Genomic DNA, 27,379 nt, shown 5'->3' with positions numbered 1-27,379 from the left:
TGGGCATAACGAGCGCCAAAAATTTCAACGTGGCATGAATATGTGACTATTGGTGTGTGGCAGTGACTCTTCTGCTGTTATGCTTGTATTGCATATATGTATGTGTGTGGGGGAATGTGAGCCTCGTATATCCTTTATACAAACTTCTTACGTCTTTTGTATGCTGCTCGGGCCCAACAGATGTGCGTTTTATGGCGCTAGCGCTCGCCTTATGTGATAGAAAATCTACCGAAATACTCAGATACTTATATAAATATACTTAATATATATATACTGAATACTCTGCGTATATTTCCCAACTATTTTTATGAGCCTACAGTTATATTGTGCCGCTGTTTACCACGCATGCCGCATTTCACTTCGTTTATCTAATTCCGATGACATTTGCGCCTGGTCTTAAGCACAACAGCTCACTAGCAGTGTGCTTGCTGCTGCTGATTAGAGCGCTAGCAACAACGTAAAGCACACTTGTAATATATATGTATCATCACCTCAAAGCGTCCGGTGTATACTCACGCTCGCCCATACTTACTCGCACTTCTAGAGCTAAGCCTGCTGAAGAGTTAACGCACATACTTTGGCAGGAATGCTACTCGAAAAAGTGGAAAGCCTCTTAAAGGCAGCTACACATAATTCCTCGTTGACTAAACACACATCTACAGATTGGTACGAGTACGCAGAAAAAGTAGCACTCGAATTTCGCAGCAAGTGGCTCGTATGTGTACGCAAATCGATTGCCAGCTTTGTACTGGCATGCTATAGAGTTTCTTCAGCACTCAAGTGTGTATGTATGTATATATGTATATATATGTATCCATGTATGTGTGTCATGAAGAAGATGTGTGTCATAGTTACCAACTAAACAGCACGATCGCCTAGCAGTCGGTAATAACTATGGCAATAGCCATAGAAGTGGCTACGCATTCGTAAGCAAAAGGATAATCTGCATTTGAATAAGTGCCTTTCGGTGTTTCCAAAAGTCGTTCACTTCATCTTCACGTCGGTGCGTGTGTGTGGAATAATTTCTTTCGCTTTTTATGTTTTTTTGTCTAACAAACAGTTGTAGTACTTGCCACGCCTAGATTTTCGTGTATTGCTTGCCTTCTGGTTCCATTTCTGAACCGCCAGCTGGCACTAATACTCCACAGAATCTTGTAACTATGTTTGTGATCGTTCAATTGCTCCTTCAAATTATAGAATTATAGGCTGCGACTTGCTTTAGATCCAACGAACTTTAAGACTGAAACTTAAATTTTAAAGTAAAAGCCTCTCTTCACAAACATAGACCAAACTTACAAGACCCTCATTTTCCCGTCCTGCTATATGGTGCGTAATCATCGACAATGACATCATCTGATGGGGAGTGTTGGAGAGAAAGGTTTTGCGTAAGATTTATGGTCCTTTTTCGCTTTGAAAACGACAATCACTACAGTCAATAGAGGGATGAGTTCGCCTTTATTGACATAGTTCTGAGAAACAAGAGACTGCGGTTACTCTGGCTGGACCATGTTTTTCGGATGAATGGGAACAGAACACGCCGATGCAAGCAGAGGTCGAAGAACGCCTCTACTTCATTGGAGAGATCAGGTGGAGAAAGCACTTCATTGCTCGAATTGGCGCCAAATAGCGAAAAGAAGAAACGAGAAGGTGATGTCTTGGCCAGTAGCTTTTTCTCACTACTAACCCCCAAACCGGATTTAAACTCCTTTATATGGCCGCTGTAGTAAATGTCTCAAGAACCTACACGTCTCCGTCCTTGTCCCGTCCATCGCATTTCGTGGACGGCGATGATGTCAGCCTTTACTTTTACGTGCAGCTGGGCATCGACACATTCCCAATTGAGGGACCGGACATTCCAAATGCGTGATCTTAAATCAAAATCATTCTTACATTTGCTGTGGTAGTCATCAAAAGTAGGGTCTTTCATCCAAGGCTGTTGTTGTTGTTTTTGTTGTTGTTGTTGTTGGGAGTCGTTTCTACCTGGCGGCTCCCAAACCCTCTATACACATTTATATAGCGAGCCTCTTGTTTCAAGACCGACGCCCGCTCGCAGTCGCAGATCCGGTGAACAGACTCTGCAACTCGTCTACAGCGAATCCTTACAGCTGTGACCCCAGGCTCCACACGTGTTGGTTACCGCATCTTACACAAGGGTTACTCATGTTTGCACAGTGCGCGGTGAGGACGCAAGCGTAGTCCTGCAGGTATAGTCCTGCAAATGTTCTCTAAAGCTTATTTTTAAAATCATCGCTGGTTTCATCAGAATACGGAGAAGTCTCTATTTGTGCCTTCTGTTGATGAAAAGTGAGGATAAGGTTATTTATCTCAACAAGATAACGGTTGCAAATATTCACATTTTTTAAAATGGTGGTAAGAGGGATGTAAGCTCGGACTTATCCACCTAACTGGTTGTAGAGGAAGAAATATAAAGGTATACACAAACAAATATAGCAGAAGCTTCAACCATCTTATAAACCTGTGAGTCTAGTAGAGCTAATAAGAAGAAGCGCTGTGGTATATCGAAGTTTCAGTTGGGTAGACGAAGCTGGCTCATAATGTTGACAATGAAATTAAGATGAACACAATATTCTAACAGTTCTTAAGGTTTTGCTGAATTTCTAAATGAAACGAACACAATTCAGGCAAACAAAAACAGACTAAAGAAGCAAACGGCAAAAAACGAGCTCAGGTAGCGATGTTGGAACCGATTCATCTACCCACGTTTCGTGTAAACCCGCTAAAACTTATTAACTCGCAAAAGAAACTAAACTAATCCAATAGCTGACAAATACTTAACTTATATTTATTAAAGCCGAAAGTAAACGAAGGAGGACATGTGTGAGTTCTTCAACAGCTTACATACTACATAAACAAGCATAGTTACACAACTTCTTGTTTCATTTACCTATAACCATTACGGAGGATATTTAATGTCCACCTGACAGCGCCGAGAGCAGCAGTGTCAAGTCGTTTTGTCACAAAGGCGATAAAAGAATGTCGTCCAAGCAGTAGAAAGACAATAATAGAAACGAAAGGACAACAAATAAAACAAACTAGCGCCAGGTTGGCAGCAATATTAAATAAACACGAATACCTTTGTGTTACTTGTTATTTGTTATCTAATAAAATAGTCAATGTGTAGTCAAAAAGAACAAAAAAAGATAAGACAACAACGAGCCTACACAATCGAACACGAAATGGAGTAGAGTTAATGGGCAAAAAGCAAACAGCAGTTGACAACCAAAAAAGGCACAGCAAAAAAAAAAAAAACAAAAAACCCAACAACACAAACGGAGCCTTACGTTGGAGCAATGAAACCAAAAACAAAAACAAGCAAATGTCAAACGGTGAAATCAACAAATGCGCCGAAGCAACTAAATTGTCCGCCTGCCATTAGGCAAAGCAACATTAAATGAGTGCGCAAAGTGACAAAAAAGGACTAACAGTACATGACAGCCAAACAAAAACACACAATCAAGGAATAGGAGCGACAAGTTAGTCGTTTTCGCCGGCCAAATGGCAGCAAGTCGCAGCCAAACTGAGTAAAATAGCCAAATCGAAGCATTTGAAATGAATGCAGGACAGTCGCATATTGCGTCCTTTCGCCTGTGTGTTGCATGAACTTTGCGTTTGTGCAGCCGCTTTGGCCATATGCTGTGTGACAGAAATTGCGCAAAAACGACATTTTTATCAATTAGTCTAATCTGGCGCATATGTGTGAGTGTACTCTATATGCATATGTGTGTGTATCCTCTTAGGTAGGCAAATGGCAGCCAAACTGGCAAGTAGTCGCATAAAACTGTTTGCAAGCAGCAAAAACACACCTTGGCAGCATTAAAGTAGCCGCGTGCATGTCGCTAACGAAGACGAACTGACTGGCTGACATGCGGAGTGAACGCAAAATGCTTTCACAGCGCATATACGCGCTTAAATGTACTTACAAGTATGTTTTTCTATATACAGGGTGGTTCAGAAACGATATCTTTTAATCTATATTTCAACACCTGTTTCTGAATTTTGACAACTTGTCTATAGTTGATTCAAAGACATTCCTAAACTGGCAGCCTTTTCAAGTCTTTAGAGCTTTGGATATTTCATTTCTTTAAAGAAACATTTTCTCTGTTGACCATTGAACCTTCTCACTGCTGTCCCTGCTATTCATCATCGAAAGAGCGCTTATGGTATAGTAACTCCTCCACATATCTAACTACATTCTGCAGATATGTATCACTACTACATTTAACTGTTGACTGCCTAAAGAAAAGCATTACTCATCGGATTAAATATCAACTTCTGCGAGTTAGAAGCGATACCAAAAAATCCGAATTGCATAGATATTTGTCTTATATGCGTGCCTCAATTCATCGAAATTTACCGGGATCAATATCTGAGCTAGACATTTAGTTACATCTATAGGCTTATCTTACCACAATTCTGGTCCTTAAGTGCTATAAACCCAAAAAACTATCAAACTTCAAACTATAACACAACAATGGGGTTTCCAAATTCAGAAATATAAAAAAGGTAACCCATGTACCGGTTATTAAAGAATCGCCAGAAAAATTATTATATTGTACAGATAAATGTAACATTAATTGGGATGGGCTTATAAAGTACATCTTATATACAAGTATGTATATACAAAATATATTGAACATAGGACTTAAGGTCAAGGTATTTTTTCGAGATATGTATTTCATTATAGTTCATTTGTAGCCATGACTTCCACAGCCATTTACATCCGTTGATATCAAATCGTTGATCTATATTTCACTGAACTAATTAAAGTCGGTCTCTGAATACCTATATAGAGCTCTGGTAGAAAGTGTGTTTAGCCACCCTGTACAAATGTTTTGCCTTCAAACACATGTGTGCCACACATACATATATATGCGATTCTATTGCCTTGCTTGCAAACATTTGTTGGCAACGTGACAGGTTAAATGCGGCGCTCTCAAAAACGGTAGGAGGTCAGTTAGTAGGCGCGCGCTACAGCATAAGCACTACTACAAACAATCCGGCAAGCAAATGCGCTTGATGTCAGATAAATGGTCGAACGGCTGGTCAGTCTGTAAAGACTGTAAGACCCACACAAATTACAGCTGGTTCTGGTGACATCGGCTCTTCACTCCACACAAGTGCGCCGGTGACATTTGTTTTTATGTCATTCGACAGAAATGTGAATGACAAGGAAATTCTTGCTGCTGCCACTTCGGCTTGTAAGATATGTGAGCTTGTGCGCAGGTAGCAATAATGAAATTCATGAAACACTCTCCGCTGACAAAAGTACAAATGTACTTTGTTAATTTTTTCGCAAGTAAGTCTTTCTTATGGTCGCCTTTTTTCGCTCATTCGGTGGCTCACAAAACGCTGACAACTGTCCATTTGACGTTGATACTCTCTACACGCATACAAGCAATTTCAGCTGCATTAGTCCTTTTCTCGTAGTTCAAATTAAATTAAATTAAATTTAGCATTGTTGCCGTCACAAAAATGCCATTTTACAGCTGCTGCGCAGAGTTTTCTGTATTTTTAAATGCGCTCGAGCAGAAATTTCCTGAAACAACATTTTATATACGCTTAAAGTGGGCTTAGGGCACAAATCTTATTGTCCTTTTTGTGGGTGTATTTTTGCTGAAATTAGAAGCAAATTCAAGAAAATCATAATTTGCGGAAAAGAGAATCCATTGCTTATGTAACAAGAATAATTTTGAAGTAGTTTTGCCAGTAAGTGTAGAGCTTTTCGTGATTTATTTTGGTACCGTGAAAGTATAATATATTAATTTCAGCGCGATATTTGTAACAGTCAGAAGGAAATCGCGGAGACTATAATATGCGTATACTTACATACAAATGATCAGTATGAAGATCGGAATCGATTTAACTATATCTCCACTGGGATCGTTTTATCCATGCCTGTGCCTCTGTACATATGTAAATATGTACCTACGTAATAGTCCCTCAGTGTTTGTGATACCGATTTGAAAATTTGGACCGCTAATTTGTCGAAACCGCCTTTTTGGGACTACTATACCTTATATTAGCCATATGTTAGGTTAGGATAGATTAAGATGTCGTTTCTTTGAGGGATCGAACTTGAATAGCTCAGAACGCCGATCCGTTCTGATACCTAAAAAGCACTTATATACTGTATAGAAACACTCTTACAAATAGAAAAAGCGCTTTGAGCCTATCACAAATTTATGGAGAGGGCTAATGTGCATTTCGACTATGTTTCTTGGTTCGCGGAAGATAAGACAGCCGTGATGTTTCATCTTCAGTCTTGCAAGAACTTGAAAATGGAGAAAATAATGCAGGGATGTTTGCACCTCACTCTCATCCATACAAATTTGACAACGTGCGTCCGTATTTTAGCCTTACTGCTTGATTGCCTATAAGACAGTGTCCAGTAAGAACTCCTGCTATTGCAGCAAGATGAACTTTGTTGAGGGTAAATCGCTTGTTAAGCGTACGCCAGGTGTCTGGGTTCAGTGCTAGAACCCAAAACATCAATGGAAATCCAACTCAGTTCCATTCGTCAGTGAGGAGGACCAGAAAGCTAGCCCACGTAAGCTATCTCATTGGCTTTGCAGTTTACAGCGATTCCGTAAACGAGTTTAACGATGAAGTAGAAACACTCCGCGCTAGTATTGTCCCTCTGCTGACGAAGTAAATACTCAACTCTCTGAAAGAGGCTGTACTTCGTCAACCTCCTCCTTTATACCAACTACTTCTACCTGAAAAACACTACAGTGGTCCGGTAGCAAAAAGCTGAGATTGACGGAGAGCTCCTTACAGAAAACTCCCCTTCCAATCTTCCATCTCAGCTGCGAACCATCGGTGAAAAACTCACCGCGCTTCTTCATCAACGACTTCTCTCCATCCACATCCCCCTCGTCGGTATTCAGACATTCAAGTTTTCTAGAATGCAGTTGAAGACCCTCAAAGTTAGAACTCAGCACGCAGCTATACATCTATTGGCAATGGCTACGGGTGCTATATTTAAATTAATTGTTATCGTTGTTGCTATTCTTTTATTAACAGCCAAAGAAAGGGTTTGAGTGCAAAGGTTAGACAGCATATATCATCCCTTACCAGGGACAATTTTTCCAATCACTTTGTTGGTGTCTTTACGAAAGCATAGACTGGTATCGACTGAGAGTTTTGACCAAGATGACTTCCTCATTCTGCATTCATTTCTAGTCTAGGTAAACATGGATCCTGTGTAAGTGGCATGTGTAATGAAAGTGTATCGATTAGGAAAAAAATAGGGTTCCTAAGGAAAAAATAAAAATTTCCTAGGAAAAAATAAGGATTTTTGTGTTGTAGTCAAGTGGTTTAAGCGTCAAATCATCACCATTTACCAAAATGACAATTTACTAAATGAAATTTGAGTTCATTTCTACTGCTATAATTGGTATGTTTAAACGACCAGCTCGAATTTTAACCTAAATTGAATGGTCTTTTGCAGTTAAGTGACGAAAATAGTTAATTTAAACTACCTGTAATGGGTGGGATGATCTCCCATACCTATGCGTTTATTTTTTAGTTGTGATACACAACTCAAAATTTGTCCATAGAGCAAACTTTACGCATATTATTTCTATACTTTAAGCATAAATTGCATTTAAAGCACAAAGTTTAAAATATTTTTAGCATTATTTTGTATCGAAAGCAACAAAAAATATCTTGCTACCAATTTTGCCGTAATTTCATGCAAATATCCTGTAGCTTCATGAATTTGATATGCCACTAAAATCGTAATATATATAACTTATGCGACATAATAAAAGCTGCCATAAATTTGTGCAACTGAAAATGCAATGCGTTCATATTTATAGAGTGTAGATATGTATATAAGTACGTTTACTTCCGTGTTCTATCGCACACTGCGCGCGCAATCTATCAATTTAAAGTGATTGGAATTGAATGCAGCGAATATATGTAGGTCAGCGCTTACAACTGCGCGCATAAAATATTAATATGGGTAATTTCAATATATTTTATATGCATATAAATATTATGACACACACACACACACAAATATGCCGGCTGCTGAGTAAATCCTTTGCTTTTTTTCTATTTCACAGCAGCGAGCAGCGAGCAGCTCAGATATTTAATGCTTTTCCGGTTGGCAGTTACATGTGTTGGCCGTAATGAATATAACTACAGGTAAGTGAGTTTTTATTTATACACAGACGTTTATGTATATGTGTGGGTGAGTGGGTGTGCGCGCTTGTTGTACGCGCGTGTGATTGTGGCAGCTGCCTGGCAGTGACTTACCGTTGTAAGTACTTTGTGTTACAATTTGAATTGCAAGCCAACTTTTTTGCTGGCAATGCAAATGCCGGTATGCCGGCTTTTTCAGTACAAGTGTGCAAGTGTAAGTGCGTGCATGGGTGTGTGTGTGTGTGTACATATAAAGGGAAGCGTATAAATTTTAAAAGTAAAATTTATTTTGCCACAGTTACGAATATTTATAACAGCGCGCCGGCAATAACGTGCTTGGGCGGGGGAGCGCGGCTGCAGCTAAGAGTGATTGCAGCAGCAGAAAGCGGAAGAGCGTGAAAAAAGAGAGCGCAGCTGAGAATTATGAGTGTAGCATATGCAATACAATTTAAATGGATATACAAATATACACAGAAGTACATATAAATATACAAACGCGTGGCTGTCGGCGAAGGTACATGCGCTAGCTGCTGAGAAAATTTCTAAAGCGTACACAAACAAAAAAAAAACACACAAAAAGAAAAAAAGCAAAAAATAATAACAATAATGAATGTGGCCACCACCTACAAAAAGCTTGCGAGCGTTTAGCACAAGTTTACAAGCTAACTACATATGTAACTAGGCAAGCTGCGCTGCTGCATGGCACCTTTAATACATCACACACACACATACGAATGCAAAAAAAGGCATGTATGCATGTGTATGTGGGTGCACGCACCGCTATAACTGTTATGTGCATAAGTAAAATAATTTTAATTTATGCGCATCTGTATGTGTGTGTGTCAGTGAGTGGGGCAACAGGTCGTTAGGGCGTACATCTATGCGGTTTTGTTGTTGTATGCGTGCATAGATATTTGTTTTACATTTGTAATACTTGTCTTTAAATATGTATGTATGTACTTCTGCATGCGCATTTAAATGCAACTATGGTTAAGGTTTTTCTACGCTTGTTGCTTTAAAATTTATAAGCAGGCGTATGCTGGTGGTAGTAGAGCTCCAGTAGGAAATTTAGGTGATTGTGAAAACTATAACTTTTTACTAAATAAAATATAATAATAAAAATATGTATTCAAAACGATGTTCCAAAAATCAAAGCAAAAATGTTAGATATCTACAAATAAAGTACGCGAAACTAGTTCCAGACTGGTCCATTTGAAACTGGTTTTTAACCCACTCAGAACCAGTTAAGGTTTAATGTACTGGAGCTTAGCTCGGTTTAATATATTACTAGCAGTTTTTAATAAATTTTTTTGTTGTGAAACTAGATCAAAACTAGTCCAAAACTAATCCAAAACTGTATCATTTGCTAAAAGCTTCTAACATTTCCAATAAAATCAGCTATAGGAGTAAAAGATTAAGTAGAATTTTTTAAAGTTCTTAATTAATATATATTTTTTTAATTACAAAAAAAAAATCCCTCAGGGAAATTTTATATTCTTTGAAGAAAATATTAAGTAGAATTTTTTAAGGCTTTTAAATAATATTTTTGATAAAATAGCAAAAATTCCCTTGAGGGAAATTTTATGGGATATTTTATATTCCACAGAAATTCCCCTGAAGGTAATCTTTTAATCAATTTAAGGTTCTTGCGGAACCGCAATGCAAAAAGTTGATTTCTAAACAGTTCAAAAATTATATTTATATTTATTAAGATCAGCTAAAACTGCCACCTTGCAGGGATATATTTTTCTCTGTATACATATTCAAAAAAACTTTTACAAATAATATTGTTCTTTTTTTTGGCTCACCCTAATATGTCTACACATATACAGTCGTTGACGATTTTATGTGTCTACCATGCATCATTTCCGTTTCCATTTTAATATGCATTTAATGGTTGTCTCTTATGCAAAATATTATTTATTTCTTTGTATACCCCTCAAAAGTAAATGAACGACTACCTAAAAAAATTAATAAATGTATCATATTGTATGTATGTATATGTATACACATATTCATATTTATTTATGTACATTTAAGTCACGCAATTGGATTTAGCGCAATTTTGCGGTTGTTTGCGTACATTTAGCATTTTTTATTGCAATTTGCATACCCATACACATTCACATTTCCATGCGCATATATACATACATATAAATACTTTTAGGTAGATAGATATCTTGACATATGTCTTCATAAATAAAGTCAAATTTAAGCTACATATTATCCTTGGTGACAAAGTCAAATGTTGCAATATAACAGTCGCAAGTTAAATATGTTTATTGGAGAACGCATGTGTGAAGAAATTGTTATGAGAGAAAAAGAAGAGACTTTGGGTGACTTCGAAAAGAAACAAAGCATTTCTCTTCAAATTATATTTTGAAGAAAATATAACCATTTCAGCCTGAAAAAAATACCACTCCATTGCCTCAAATCTGAACTACCTCTTGCTTCTGATGAAGTTTATCGAAAACTTCTATCTGTGCAACCTTCAAGATGTCAAGATAATCTGCATAGATAGTTGTAATCATTTTCCTGTAAAGTGTCTGATCTTAGCAGAGAAGATGCTCTGTAGGCTACTCCTTACAGCTTCAAGAAATATCGCTATATGGCGTTGCTGGTCTACTGCCTTATCTGCCAACACTCGTATAGTAATTGGTCAGTGAGAACTATTTTCAACGTTCAATTCTTCGTTTTCACCAAGCTGCTTTATTTTGCTTGAAAAAATCGCCTGAAACTGGCCAATATACTTAATCCCTGCCAAAATTCGCTTTCATTTATATTCACTTTAATTTTTTGCGATTTTCCTCAAAGCTTTTTTTCCATAACACAGATATATCCACAAATTGAAACTACAAATTTGCATTTGACTACAGTGTCTTATAGCTACATACACACACACAAATGTTTTACAAATTTGCTTGAGACTTAATGCCTGTGGGTGCTAATCGCAAGTTTAATATGTGTACCATAATTTTCAAGTTCGTGTTGAATAATTGCGCTTGACAACAAACTAATCTATGCACAAATAAGGACACACACGCTTGCACTTGAATTTATACCGAAAAGTATAAGATACTTGAAGCAGAGATATGACATATACATACATATGTTTGTACAGGTGTAGAAATATTGCACACTTATATCCACACATAAATTTATATGCCATTATATATACTTGTACCTAAGTCTGTCCACATAACTATTTGCAAACTAGAATTTATCATCTCTCTTTTGCCTCCCGCATACAAACCCTTATCCCAGCGTGACACCTCCAACATGCGGTTGCAGTGAAAGTAGAATTTCCGAAATTTATTATCTCATAATTTAACATTCTGTTTTATGTTTTAATCCCTTTTCTTATTTGGTTTAAAATCTTAGATGTGACAAGAGTGTACACAAAATTAGAATGAAATGCAAAAATGTATACATAATACTAGTACTACTACTGAGTCATGCAGTTTGCATTTGTTAAAGTGATATATGGTATGTGCTACTGTTTGTTGTGGGTTATCTGATGCATATGCTTAACCTCAGACGTTAGGGTATGACCATATTGCTGGTAGATATACTACTTTTAAAGTTTAGATGGGAATTTGAAATATTTTCAGAGCTAGAAGAAAAATAGTGACCGAACGTCTAGCAGATATATGAGCGATTGGGCAGAAAGCGAAAACTTTGACGCTCGATTTCTCGGTTTTTCATAGTTTACGATTTTCTTAATTGGCGGGCAGGATAGAAAAAAAAACTAAACGTCGCATGGAATTGGGGAAAAATGTATTATCTTTGGCATTAAATTATCTTCTATTTAAACTAAAAAAACTAAGAAAAGTCAAGTTTGAACATATTTCTAAACAACATAAAGTAAATTTTTTTGGTCAAAAACCACTTTTTTCAATTTTTAAAAATTTTCTAAAATTTCAAACCTTTTTTCGGAATTATTTTAGTTTAACTAGAAGATAAATTATTAAAAAATATGAATCTTTTTGAATTTTGTTTCCGATAGAAATTGCGACCTGTATCCTGCCCGCCGTCCGAAAAATGCACATGCGAGATGCATCGGGCAAATGATTCCCAAAGGCAGAATATAAAAGATTTCGTATCCACAAAATTTGCAAATGATGTTTAAATATATAACTATAAACCCTTCAAATTTTGCTTTAATCACTTATTTATTTCCCTCCCAAAAAAATCATCAAAAATATCGATTTTTTGAAGCCTCTAAAGAACCCCTGAAGCGAAAGGCCCAAGAATATCCACAAAATTTTGATATAATTTAAAGTTTAAAAAGGCTTTACTTAGTTTATAAAGAAGTCAAATATGAGTGAAAGCTTCACTTAGATTATGAAGCAGTGAGAAGGCGAAGAGAACGAATTAATTTTTTTTTTACTTGTAATTAAAAAAAAAAGACATTTATTATTTTTAACCCACAAAAGCTTTCGTACGCTTATGAAAGCTTTATTTAGCTTAAGAAGCATTGAAAATATGAGTAGAGCAAATTTATATTTTTGTAACCTTTTTATTATAGTTAATCCACAAAAGGTCTCGTAGGTTTATGAAAGCTTCACTAAGCTTATGAAGCATGCTAAGAGAGTGAATTTATGTTCATATAAAATGTTTATTGTTTTTAATCCACAAAAGTTTTTGAAGTTTTATGAAAACTTCATATAACTTATGAGGGCGTAAAAATGTAAAGGAACCGAATTTATATATCTATTAAATATTTATTATTTTTAACCCATGAAAGCTTTCCAAAATTTATGTTTTTAACCCACAAAAGTTTTCAAAGGTTCTCTTAGCTTATCGAGTAGAGAAAATGTGAAGAGAGTGAATTTATGTTTGTACAAAATATTTATTGTTCTTAACCTACAAAAGCTTTCGTAGACATATGAAAGCTTCACTTAGCGCACTAATTTATATGTATATAACATTTTCAATCAAAAGCTTTCCGAACGGGTTTCTCCACCTAACTATGTCTGCGCATTTGTAAGCTTGTGCTTACCCTAGTTCCACATATTATTTATGAATCATAAGTTTATCCTTATTTGGTAGTGAAAGAAGTTTTAAACATATTCGCAAACTCAGCTGTCATCAGATACGAGAATGCTGGCATTAAAACGAAATAAACTTCTCATATACATATGCAATCTTATCTGAATATGTAAATGATGATATATGAATGTGTGAACAATTTAAAGCGGTCGAGCGGTCGATTCATAAGCAATTAGCAAACAATTAATAAAAAATTCCACAGCTAATTTCACTTGAAAAACAATTTGGAAATTTAAAACCAAATAAATATGGAAATAAAACATTTAAATCAACACAAAAGGTATTATATTTTAGTAGATTTCTACTTGACTTCGCTTTTATCGCTTTTAAAGCCAATGCTTTCACTAAAAGCCCTTTTTAATTTCTGCTATTTTTTTATATTCAGCAGTTTTATTCAGCATATCAAGTACTTTTCTTTAGAATAACAACCACTGCAATAGATTTTAAATTGACTGTATAAATATTTTGAACTTTCATACATTTCGTGTGTTTGTATATGTTGATATTTTGTGGAAAGAAATTCCATAATTCTTTTTATTTTTGCTTCCACTTCATTTTGTCCTACACTTTCTGCTATTGTTTTTATCACAGCTCCCTATCTTGATTCCTGTGAACTGGGTTGAATGAACTACGCGCTCCACACTATTTGCATAGCTATTATTAGTAAATTGCATGCAAATGATATCAGATGAAATTTTATGTTGTCAATTTGTTTAACGAAATTTAATTCAAACTTCTTGGCAATTTGTGCAAATATGAGAAAAGTAACAGTGATGTAGATTGTAGGTAGACATTTAAGAGCTAGCTAATTGGTTTGGAAAGAAAAGGTTTAGGTTCTTTTATACAGAATATGCTCTCCTCAGTTTGATATTTCAGAATGTCCTTACTGTATTGATATCGTGTTCAGCTAAAAACGCACTCAGATTTTGTGGAGTTTTCCCATAACGAAAAATTCATGTGCAAAATGTCTAAAGTGGTTCCCTGCTATCTTCAGACATTCAGCTATTTTTAACAACAGCATTTTTCGGTCATCCAAGCAAATATTAGACATACACTGAGTACTGCGTCTTTATACCAGTTGTGTGTTCGATTCGCTACTCTTAATGATTTTATTATAGATATGATAGAAAGAATGAGTGCACTAAGCTAGTCTTCTTCTTGCTGGAGATAGTCCTGTTAAGGTTTGGCTTGCTTATAACTATCTGCGGACTATTATAACTATTTTACCGCTGCTTAATATTTATACCAGTTCAGTGTTCGATTCGATCCTCTCTGTGATGTGAGAAAAAGATGTGGGTAGTAAAATGAGTGTTCTATGGGTAAGGTTTTCTAATTGAGATAGTGAAGGCAAAGTTTGGCTTCCTTATGACTACCTTCGGACTAATAAACTAAAGGTGCTCTCTCTTTGAAACCATATGCAATTTGACGACTACTTACTACTTATACCAGTTCCTTGTTCGATTCGCCACTCTCGATGATGATGATTGATTCAGAGATAGATCACGTAAGCATATGAGTTATTTGTGTTCATACTGCATATAGAGTTTATTTATAACTAGTTACGAACTAATCATCTACAGGTGTTCTCTACTTGAATTTATTATATGTAATAGTTTGCTGACTACTTTTTTTTGAGGCAATAGTATTCGTTACTCAATTCGCTACTTTCGAAGGTTTGCCGGATCGAAAGCTGATACAGAAAGCATTATTTCACCGAGTTCTTTGAGTTTCTCCCTGGAGAAAGCTTCAAGCTTTATTAGTAACTCGCCAAGCTTTAACATTTTGAAGGTCCCTCTGTACTTGTTTTGTTTTTCTGCCATTACAAAAGCAACGAAGTTAACGTAAGTTCTTCATTTATGTCCATAGACTTCACGCCAGAAAGTGTATTATATCATCAGGATTTCTTAGCCAATGCAACCCTGACCTTTAAATGCACTATTCACTTTAGCCTTTTTTTATTATTTGGGTTTTCCACTCCAAATAGAATAACAAAATAGCATAACATCATTTATATCTTGGAAAAAATTTTCGCCGCAAATATACTTGATGGCCGCTAAAAGGTAGCCGGAAAACTTTTTACCCGCAAAACTTAAGAAAAAAGTGCATTAAACTTTGTAATAAATGAATATGGACTTTTGGACGGCCGGCCAAAAGAGGGTGAGCGCTAACAATGTAAATACCAATTGTGGAACTATACGATAAGGCATTGTGGGACAGCTGAAGGCGGTGCAAGTAGAACAGAGTTATGCGGACAAAAGTATAGCGCTCGGCGCGGCAAACGCTCAAGCAGCGCCAGTGTAAACATTATTAAGATGGGCAGCCGAGCGAATGTGCGGCAAGCGATAAAGTTGCGCCGAGTGGTTGTTAGAAAAAAGTGTGTGTGTCGAAAAAAGTTTAAAGTGTGGCAAGGAGAGCAGCGCATGCATGGCCTGCTATTTTTAGGCAAATTTAAAATTCCAGCAAGTTAAAGCTTTTGCTTTTTAGCAGTTTGTGCGGCGGAAACTTTTTGCAGAATTCTTAATGCGCGCACATTAAATTTAATGGCAAAGTATTTCACTTGTAGCGCGGCGGGATCAGCGCTGGCTCGGAATACACCTAGAAATCTATTAGTAGTAAGAGTGTTGACAACGCAGCACAAAAATAGCAGCGGCGCTACATTTGCGCATATGTAAATGGCGTGTGTGTGCTTTGCATGAAATGTGTCACAAATGAAATCACGTTGCCGCCTGCCTGCCAGCTGCCTGTGGGTGCCAAAAGCACAGGTAGCGACAGTTTCGCCGCTACAGCTTGTGGTTGAGATGTTGTTGGCTTGGTGTTGGCCTTGAAGGTGTCGGCACATTGCGCCACATACACAATGTACCTACGTGTATTTGTATCTGCGTGTACTTATCCTGCGTTGTGGCAAGTGTATGCATAAATGCGCGGTTATTAAAGTTAAGCGCATATTTTCACTTCGAAAATTTGTTGGGCGTGCTCGGGCATGTGTGTGCGTATGATTTTTTATTACTTCAGCAAAAAAAAAAAAACTGTTGCCCTTTAACAACAACAAATTTGGCAACAAACAACTGGCGCAGCTGCGGGTGTTGGTGCCGATAATGCATGCAAATACAACGAAAAAGTGAAAAAAATCTTGAAACAAGCGCTGGTAGCGACTTTTAACTTGCTTGCTATATCTTTAATGCTCCAACAACAACGTCAAATGGGCACACATTGGTGCATGTGCGCAATTTTATGAGTCAACAGGACTATATATGAATATTAGTGTACGCTGAAAAATTGGTTCTTACATATTTTTGAGAGTACCAAACGAAAAAATATATTCCTCTCTTTTGACACACCCTAATGAACATATCGTCACCTAAAATGCAAAACAACGTACCATCAATAAAAAAACTTGAAAATCGTTTTCAGATATAATAACCAATATATAACCATTTTATAACGAAAACTTTAATTTTGGTTCAATATGAGTATATGATATATACATATATTAGATATGTATGTATTGGTTATAACTAATATGTAACCGATAGATAACCAGTTTATAACTTAAACTTTCATTTTTTCAATGCGAATGTGTGTATGATAACCAATATGTAACTAATATATAACCAATATATAACCACTACATAACCATTTTATAACCAACACTCAAATTTTGTTTTAATAATAATAGTTTCTATTATATCGTTTTTCCATCGCCTGTAAACTTATGAAAAGTGATGTTACGTTATTTTGCATTTTAGGTGACAATATATTCAATATACAGTACATATATGTATACTCAAATACATAGCTTTTTATATTCTGATATTTGTATACATGTTTATAAGAGTTGCTCTTGCCATCGTCTATGAGGTTAAGCTGTCAGCTTCGCCGTATTCGTTTTCATTGCTACTCATCCTACTCCCACTATTTCAATTTTTTTCGAAGTTTTTTCGTCCTTCTTTCACAACGCGAATACTCACATTTGCTGCAAATTGTTTCATATTTAATTTTATTACTTGGCGAAAGAAAAAAGCGGCGCATACTCAGCCTCATGAAGGCTTTTATACAAGTATTTTCTATATACATATATACAAATGCTTGTTTGTAGCGCTCTGCTGTTAATTTTCTTCGCAAGAAAAATATTTTTTTTTGCTTAGGCAATGGAAAATATTTTCGCAACATTAAATTTAAGTGCGGCGTCAGCAAAAATTTAAAGCTTTGAACTTGACACCAAATTACAAGCGCAAATACATATTTGTCATATATTTTTGCGTGACTCTCCTGCTTTGTGTCTACATTTGTTACAGCTAGAACTCTCCAAACTAATTCTGGTTGGGGACAGTCTGCTGTACGCGCTTTGAAGTTCAATGGAGTTCGAAGTTCGAGTCCTCTCTTCTTATTATTTGCCACAACACATAGTAAGCATATTATTTTCAGCAAACTCAAAGTTCGTTTATTATTTGCTTAAAATATCGTAAATCGTTGTATTATTTTTTTTAAAGAAATTCTGACCAGACTTTAATCGTACCGGGCTTTCAGCGTAAGTTTTTTGAACCACTAAGAGTAGCCTTCTCCTTCTGTATACGACTGGTGTAGATACCTAAATCGCTTCAAATGTTTCTGCATGTCAAAAATTCTGACCAGCACTATTCCTTGACTTAGTGTTCTGATGTGTAAGGGCTGAGGGAGTTCGCCTCTTCAGCAAGGTTCGGACAGATATATTTTAAGAAAAAAAAAATACTTTCATATTTGTCTTTGAAGTTTAGTATAAAAAGCGCTAGCTGTTTTTTGTTATTTCTGTAATAGCTGGAAGTTGAAAGTTTTGATGGCTTAAGTCGTAATCATAATACTTAAACCATTTCATCTCCTTTTTGCCAAGTTCTTTGCTATTGCAGCCATCAGACATCCCAAGTCCTAACAGTCATTGCAATTGGATATTTAATTATCATTTATAATTGTTGACACAGAGGACTGTTTTTTAGATATCCTAATCCGAAACCTATGTTATGTATAAGTACTTGTATATCAAAATACGCCTTCAACACTTGAGATAGCATCTCAGACAAGAAATACTTGTAAGATATTAAATTCTGTGGTTGTTTTTCAAGCTTGTGGTAGTACAACTTAAAGCCGCGAATCGAAAAAACAACTGGTATAAAGCAAATGAACTAGTATAATCGAATTAGGATATAATATGTGGTATATTAAAACCACAGGAAAATTTCCAACTTGAGGCCGTGAATCGAACAAACAACTGGTATAAATCAAATGAAATGGTATAATCGAATTCGGCTACCATTTGTATAAAATTACTACAGGAAGGTTCCCATATCCAGTAATGTATCGAATTTATCTGGAAATATCTTTGGAAATATACTTATATAGTATTTCATATTTTTTAAACACTATTGTATGTAATATGTGAAGAATTCAAACCTATTTGAGTGGCTAAATAACCTATTTATGATAAATTATGTGGCAAGAGGAAGCTAAGGGATTTTTAGAAGGTTGTTTTTAGTGACTAGCTATACACTTGCCGATTTCTATAACCACTTTTTTAAGTTCGTAAGAAATTGTGTTCAAAACATAGTGCTGAAAAATCTAGGTCGAGTTGATGTCTTCAAACCTGAGTATAAACTTCAGAATGTGTTTGGTTCTAACCTTGCAAGGGTCTTACTGGAAATTCTAAATTATCTTAAGTATTGATATAGTTAAAGTTTCCCGCATCGACTAATATTTAAATTCTAAAGTATTTAATCAAATTTTTTTAATAGATACTGTATAAAATCATGAATTTTGTGGGCTCCTTGTCTCTACTTTGAGAATTTATATTCCTAAATATTAAACATATGCACGAACAGAAATGGACCTCGCACTCAATTCGCAGCACAACCAATTCTAGTTTTCTTTTAAGATTTCCTTCAGACGCACTTAGTTAGCTGAGCAATTTATTTTCAGCAAAAAAGATTGTTTTTAACCTTTTTATACAAACGACAAAGCAAGAGCCGCTGTGGCAGGGCATATGTGGGCAACTAGCCGCTCGTGAGCGCTTATTATCCAGGAAAAATAGTAATAATAAACGCACACAAAGAAACGTCGCCACTTATGCACACATAATTACATATATATACATACATATGTACATATAAACTGAGTATACCTTTTACCGGCAGCTTTGGTGGAATTCGCTGGCCACGAAAAGTATATTTACACAGAAAGCTGCCGCATGGCTTACATCAATGCAAAGGTTCATGTATGACTAACAAATACACACACACCTATGCACAGTCGCATCTACTTTAACACACAGTTGAAACGTATTTGCGGATTTTCGTAACTAGGACGACCGGAAGCAACTCGTAAACTGGCAGTAGAAGTAGCGAGAAAAACCATAAAAAGCAAGGAAGGGAAATAAAAACAAACAGGACGAAAACGTGAAAAGCAAAAAAATATTTACGCCAGCATGTAGTACGTATGCATATAAAAAACTGTAAGCGGCAGCAAACCCGAAATGTAAGAATAAAATGCAAGAAAAGTAACGAGCTCAACAAAATAGCAGACTAACAGCATAGCAAAGTGGCGTAGACGCTCGAAAAGCAAAAAGTTGCAAATAATCAAATAGTAGTAAGCACAGCGTAAAGCAGCAAAAAAATAAATACAAATGAGCAGGAAAATGAGGAAAAAAGAAAAAAATCCCGCAACAGGAACGTCAACAAGCTGGTTTGTGTTGGCGCACGGTTGGCCTGACATATCCGGCAGGAATTTTAACTAGCACAGCAAGTGGCACGGCAGCTACTCTCATATGCACATAGTACTTTATTGCATTTAAGGTGCATGTGAGTTAACTCATGATGCTCTCATCCATTTTTTTTTTAATTTTGCTTGCAACAACTTCTACAACATATGTATGCATGTTAAGCCAATTTCACGACTTGCTGTAATAAAAATGTGCGCGAGTACATTGCTGAAATTTTGTGTCATGAAAAAGTTTCATACTCCATGCATATACCTGTAAAAAGACACTTTCACTGAAAAGGAATAATAAATTTCCATATTGCGACATAACACAACACATAAAAGCGGCGTAGTTAATTTTTCAGCATATGCTTTTAAAGATTTGATGCATTTTACGCATGTCCTGTCACATATCCTTTATGTTAAAAATGTTATTTTCTTTGCAAAACTGTAGTGCGAACATATTTTTGAAATTTTGGATGTTTGCTTTAGTGCTACTTTTAACCGTTATTAAGCTATATCCCTTTTCGTTTTTTAACGTTGATTATAAAGCTTTTAAATATTAATTGAAATATCTTTCTTGAAAATAAATTTTTTTCTTAATTTTTGTGAAATAAATTCTCGACTAAATCTGTTTTAACGTATATATTGCACTATTAATAAACTGTCATGTCTTTGGGGTAAGACACTAGGAGTAAATTACTTTAATATTTCCTAAAATCACTTAAATTTTCTTAAATAAACAAAGTAAAGCATGTCCTTCCTAATATCCTTTTTTCGCAAAAATCTAAATTTAACTAAAGAAGCTATAAAAATAAATTTTCAAAAAAAAAATTTTCTACCAACTTATTTATCAAAAAATATACCCTTTGCGTGCTCTACAGCAAATCACAACACGACCCTAAAATAATACTTCACTTTTTGTAAACTTTTTTTTTTATACATCCAACTTTACGCACATCCTGCTATATATCCTTTTTTACAAAATTTTGTTATTGCATATCTATAAAGCTATAACTACCACTTGTCATACCAGCACTGCTAAAGTACACACGAAACGGCCTTAAATACATAACCCAAGAATTTTTCCAGCTTTAATCTAAACAGTGGTTTGCTCTAACCACGAAAACACTTTAACCAAACAATCATTGAACTTCAACATAATACAGTAAACAGAAGCAGCAAAAGCAAAAGTGATTATCGAATTTAAATTTCAATGACCCCCTTGAGTGTATGTATGTATGTATGTATGTGTAGTCGAGACACATTGTTATGCAAATGTGAAAACAGAATTTTATTATGACTCAAAACACTAGCCAAATTGCTTGCTTATGATGATGACCTGCTTGGCGTAAATGGTCAAACTCAGATTTTCTTGCAAAAAAGTTCACAGAAAACGTGCCGTCTAACCTTTCGGTGCTGTGTAGGTGTTATAGCGTACTACTGTCGCCTACAGTGTCACGGTTTAAGGCACCCAAATGAACAAGAATGCAGCATGCACAAAAATTGAATGACGAGCATGGGGACTCTCTTATACACTACGTTTGCTATAAAGAGTCACGCGCTCTATTATTTGTGAAAAGGAGAGTAGAGCATGTTTTTGTACCATTTTTGAGAGCTAATTTTTTGCCTGCAATGACTGACTTTTCGACCCGGTCAAATTAAGAAAACGGTTTAAATTTACGTTCTTTGCTTCACTATAAATTGGTTGAGAATTAGAAGTAAGATCTCTATAGTTTGAGTAAAAAATCTTATATTTTTCCACCAATATTTACTTATGCCCTCTTCTATACAAGTATTCAGTTTAGTATTCCCATAGAGCATTACACCATTTCGCCTTCTCTGTCAGTTTGAGTTCACACAGCATCAATAATAGAGTTCTCTCACTTTTCTTGCTTCTCAGTTTTCTATCTCTCCCATAATCCACGGTATCTCAGTCATGACTCTCTCTCATAATTCTCTATATTCACAACATTCTCATTTCTATATTTTCTTGCGCATAAAATTTCCCTGTATTTCTACACTCAGCTGTTTAGTCGTCATGATTTGTGCTCTCCTGTAAACTGTGTCAATTCTCTCACTCTCCCCTCAAGCATATATGCGCTTCCTCTCACACTCAACTCATCTCAAATCTGTGTGGTGAGTATAGCGACCTCAGCCCTTAGTGGCTTGTAAATTGCCAAGTCTGCCATTGCCATTGAAATTTGTCAACTGGCGCCCCAAATTGTAACTGTCACAATGCGCCAGTTGAGCCTCCGTACATATGTATGTATGTATGTTGGAATGAGTTGAGAGTGGGCGTAGGCGTTTGAAAGTCTTATACACATAAAAAGCTGGCTACCTTAACCTAAGTTAACATATGCATAGGCAGGCGTTCATTCAGCTTTTGTAGTAATTGCAGCTTTAGTGGACTTTGCCTTGAGTTCTTGTTTGACTGCTATGCTTCATTTTTTACTCGCTGTGCATATTGCAATTTTGACATTTTAAGTCAGTTGCCTAAGGACTTATACCGTTGATTGTGATGTTGCATGTTCATATATGGACCATAACACGAAGCGCGTCAAGTGAGAAATGCTTTGATGGCTTTATTTTATACCCTACTTTGAAAATAAAATTCATTTGAATTTTTGTTATAAAAACATTTTATTATCAAAATCGAATTTTGCTTAAAAAGAATAACAAATTTGTACAGTACAACATACAAAGACAAATGCTTATGTAGTAGTAAGCTTTTTATCAAACTTGTTCGAAGACGTAAACCAATTCAGGCATGTCCTGCCATATATCCTTTTTTACCAAAAGTGTATTTCGCAGCTAAGCGTTGACAAAATGGTTTATTTGTAAATTTTTATGCTCGTATGCGCTTGGTTTTATTGTTTCATGACTTATTTTGCTTTGTGATAGACAACAACATGACATTATATCTTAGTATTAGAAAAAACGGGAAATTGAACTTGAACAACTGAAATTAAGCTTGTCCTGCCATATATCCTTTTTTTGAAAAAATGGATTTTTTGTGTTTTATTAACTGAATTCTTGAATTTCATAACATTTAATTTCGAATTTTCAATTTACGCGACTTATGTAGGGTATATTGCGGATTAAAACTCAGTTTGTCGGACATATATCATACACTTAGTAATAAACAATGCTTTATAGTTGTTGTCATTTCTTGTTATGTAATATTTCGCTCAAGTGACTCACTGCACTTTTTATTCTGCAGTTGCTGGACACTTTTGGACACGAGTCCAAGTATACGTAGCACCGCAGGCAATACGTCGTTTTGTACCATAATCTAACGTTTGTATTGTCCATACGGTAGTTTCTAACATTCTAATGAATTTTCGTGATTTTTTACACATCATGCCTTAAAGGCTATCGCATATTTGTTAGCTATACGATTGTGAGTAGTAGCCTGTGCTAACTTGCTAAACTGCAAGCCGTTAACGCACACGCTGTGTTAGACGAACAAAGCGGAAAAACCAGCACGAGACTAACAGGGCTACTCTAGTCCATGGATTGACTACATTCTTTTGTTGGCTTTTATGCACTTTTGCTACAATTTCTATTTTCTGCCATTTTCCATGCATGCAGGCTCATAAATTATGTGTTTGCACAATTTTTCACTATTGATTGACTTTGATGTGTCAATAATGGCAGCATAGTGACATTCATTCCGCACTGCATGTAGTCCGCTTTTTTGCTGCTATTGCGTGCTCTGCTATGCGGGATGGCCTTACACACTACATGGCCGCCTGATGGGTAGCGTGTAGTGCGGACTTCACCTTTCTCACTTCATACTTCTCATATTAGCTTATTTTAAACGCATGTTAGACGACTTTTCGAATTCCTTTGCTGTTAAATCCACATTAAATACGCTTTAATATGAGACTTTTCCGTTAAATTTCAATTTTCGTTATTTTTCCTTAAGTCGACAAACGAAGTGATAATCGACATTTGCCACACTGTTACAATGCGCCGTAAAATACCTCTTGTATAGTAAATTTTGCAATGGTTTTTGTTCACCTAGCGCACATTTTACGCATATCCTGCCATATATCCTTTTTTCCTTCTACCTTCAATAATTGCAATTAGCAACGCTAATTTGTTGGCAATGCTACTGCCATTGTAGCGGAATGTGGCAGATTGCAGATGACGCGGCAAGTGTGCAAAAAAGTGCGCAAAGCAACTATCATTTCAACATTACTACTTCTGCTGTGTTCTTGTTTTTTTTTTTCTGCAACTTTTATAGTGCAGTTCAACTTTTGTTTACCTATTGTTTATTGCTAGTTGATTCGTTGCGGCTAAAACTGTCTGCTGTTACGCCATCTTAGTTCTTGTTCTCTTCCATTTTACGCGTTTGTTTCGTTACTTTGTTTGTTCTTTGGTTGCGCTGTTTTGTTGCTTTGGTCGCACACAAATGAGGTGTTAATTACAATTAGCAGCTGTGCAGCAAAAGTCGACGGCATCTTGGCATATTATCATCATCACGCCATAGACGCAAATTAAATGCACACACATTCACTTTCGTAAGCAAACAAAACCTGCCACACACAAAGTTAGTATTTGCAACTTCTAGGTCTTTGATCGTCTTGCTTAGTGTGTCACATCAAATACATATTGGTATGTCGGTTAAGGACATTGGCTTCTCATGCCGTGCCTCTACTTGATTGCTTGGTCACAGATTTTCTTGATTGTCTTTTTGTTCGCACATCTGCGCTTTCTTATCGTCACACGTATTAGATGCAGACTTTTTCTCTTCATTTAGTGTTTGCTTAACCGCCTCGGCGGACCAGCCGTTGGTAATGAGGCTTTTTCTATAGTTTCTTGTGTTAAGCGCAGTTTCTGTATTTCTTACGCGACTTCTTGTCTAATATCTGCTGGAAATTTGCTTTAATGAGTAGTCTATACTGCTTGCCGTTATGCTTTATTTCTGCATTGAACGAAGAAGTTAAAGAAAAAGGGTAAAGATTATCTATATTATTTGAGTTGCCAATTTATGCAAAGTATCACTGACCAGTGGTCGAACAAATTATGCTATTTTGGTAAATTTATACTCTTTGCTAAATTTATATTCTACTATTTAAGGAGCTGGTTTTATGAAATTTATTTTTTCCTTTAACAGAGAAACCGAAATTAAAAAAAGCGTTGAGAGAATTCTTTGACATATCAAAAACCAATAGTCATTAGCTAATGACGAGTCTGGGCTGATTATGGTTGCCAAAATATTTACAGCAATTTATTGAAGAGATACAGTGTATTCCCCAATACCATTGCGTAATTTCGAAATCACTTGACAACACTGTTCTTTCGAGCACTCAGAAACCTAATTTGTTATATGACGTACTTTTTTGAACTAGTGTAGAACAAAATCTTAAAATTAGAAGATCAAGCTTAAAACACAAACCTTGAAAAGCAAATATAATATATTTCCACCTCGGAAAATTACCTTTTCTACATGGAAAATAGGAAACATTAGGCTTAGTAGTTTCCCAGAAGACAATAATTCGGAATTTAATCCCAAAAAACTTTATAAAAATTAAAGTAAGGTAAACTTTCAGCAGGCAAAGTTCGCAATGTCAGATATTGAATAACTTTAAAAATTGATAATTTTAGAATTTTGCTTTTAACTACAATCAAAGCATTCATTTATCCCGAGTTCGGTTTAGGCGAATCAGTGCGAATTCTTACTCTTTTCGATTAAAGCATTTGGTATAAACCCTATATTTCCTGCGACCAAAAGTTATTTATGTATTATTCTTCTCACCAAGTTTATGAACCTATAGAAAATTGTTGCTTAAAAGAACTATTTACTCCTATTAACAGAAAATTTAGATATACTAATCTCTCTTTCTTCTCCTTTATTTGCGTAAACACAGATATATTTCTAGTTCTATAAAATCTGTTTACATTTACTCAGTCATGTTTCGTTGCTCAGCTCAGTTGTACTCGAAGGTTATGTTCCAATTTCAAGAGCCAGGAAAGAAAATGAATTGCCATTAAAATTTCTTGTTTGAATAACAAGCAGATCGTATAACTCAGCACTCGATGCTTAATTCAATTGTATTCCACTTTATAGCAAACGAAAAAAGTGTCCTGAAATCCTCAGAATCAGAGTGGATCTAAATTTTGTATTTCACTAATACAAGTACGATTTTAGGGCCTTCACATACCATATTCGTAGCTTTGTAAAGTTATTTTTTAGCTGCAATTTTGTATATTTGTGAATGCACTCACGTTATATGCAATGATTTCATTCGCTGTTTATAAAAATTGTAATTCTTAACAGGCTTATAGAATATTTTTTATAAGTAATTTGATTAAATAGTACATTTAGCTGACGGAATTTATACCCTGTGCTGGGTATATTACGTTTAACACAATATTTGTGATACCTACTTTAGAAGGAAATGTCGGAGACCCTATAAAATATATGTACATATATAGTATACCATAAATGATCAGTGGACCGAGTTGAGCCGATATAACCATTTTCTTCTGAGTGTTTGTATATAAGCGAAGTAGTCACTCATTTTTGTGAGTTATAGTACATAAATTGTGCACACGTCTTTATTCAAGAAGTTACTAATTTGGTGAACCGCCAATATCGGAGCAATAATGCTATATTGACTTCATACAAAGTGAACGGTAGGAATTAAGTCCTTGTAAGGAAAAGTTTTTAACGTTAAGAGACATCTTCTTGAAACTCAGTCCAGATTATTATCTGAAACACCACTATAGCACATAGCTGCCATGCAAACTGAACGATTGGAATCAAGTCCTTGTAAGGAAAACTTTTTTGTTTGGCGAAATATCTTCACGAAATTTGACATGGTTTATTGCTTAAAGAAATTATGCAATGGCCGAAGAAATTGTTCAGGTCGGACCACTTTTGCATATATGTAGATCTTATGCAAATTGAACGATACAACTCAAGTCCTCGTATCGCAAACATTTTAGTTTGACAAGGTATCCTCACGTAATTTGGCATGAAGTATTACTCAAAACATTGCTATAACCTCCGAAGAAATTGTTAAGATCGAACTCAAGACCTCATATGGGAAACCTTTTTAGTTGATAATACAATCTCCAAATATACTATTCAAATCGTATCAATATTGCATATAGTTGCCAAATAAACTGACCGATCAAAATCAAGAAAATGTATTTTCATACCAGTTTAAACTATAAAAATGCAGCACTGAAGGATATTATAGCTTTGGTGTAGGCGAAGTTAGCGTTTTTTGTTTTGTTGCTACTGAATTAAACTACTTAAATTTTAAACTGGAGGGGAAGCGAGACGCATTTGTAGACAGAAGAAGAAAGAGGCTGAAATGCGTGAGTACGAAGAGCTTGATAAGCTGGCCGACAGGGGTAATGCTCGAAAATTCTACGAAAAAATGCGGCGGCTTACGGAAGGTTTCAAGACCGGAGC

The 27,379-nt window shown here is 35.7% G+C and overlaps 1 long non-coding RNA gene across 1 annotated transcript in view; it reads left to right on the top strand.

The window, feature by feature from the left end:
* The first annotated feature begins 8,098 nt into the window (after positions 1–8,098).
* Positions 8,099–27,379, top strand: part of LOC120777244 — an 86,086-nt gene continuing 66,805 nt past the window's right edge. Inside the window, exon 1 of the long non-coding RNA XR_005705500.1 lies at positions 8,099–8,172. This is a non-coding gene — a long non-coding RNA (uncharacterized LOC120777244). The remainder of the gene's footprint in view (positions 8,173–27,379) is intronic.

Source organism: Bactrocera tryoni, chromosome 5 (assembly GCF_016617805.1).
Source record: "Bactrocera tryoni isolate S06 chromosome 5, CSIRO_BtryS06_freeze2, whole genome shotgun sequence".
Classification (NCBI taxonomy): domain Eukaryota; kingdom Metazoa; phylum Arthropoda; class Insecta; order Diptera; family Tephritidae; genus Bactrocera; species Bactrocera tryoni.
This window is presented reverse-complemented; position numbering and strand designations above follow the sequence as displayed.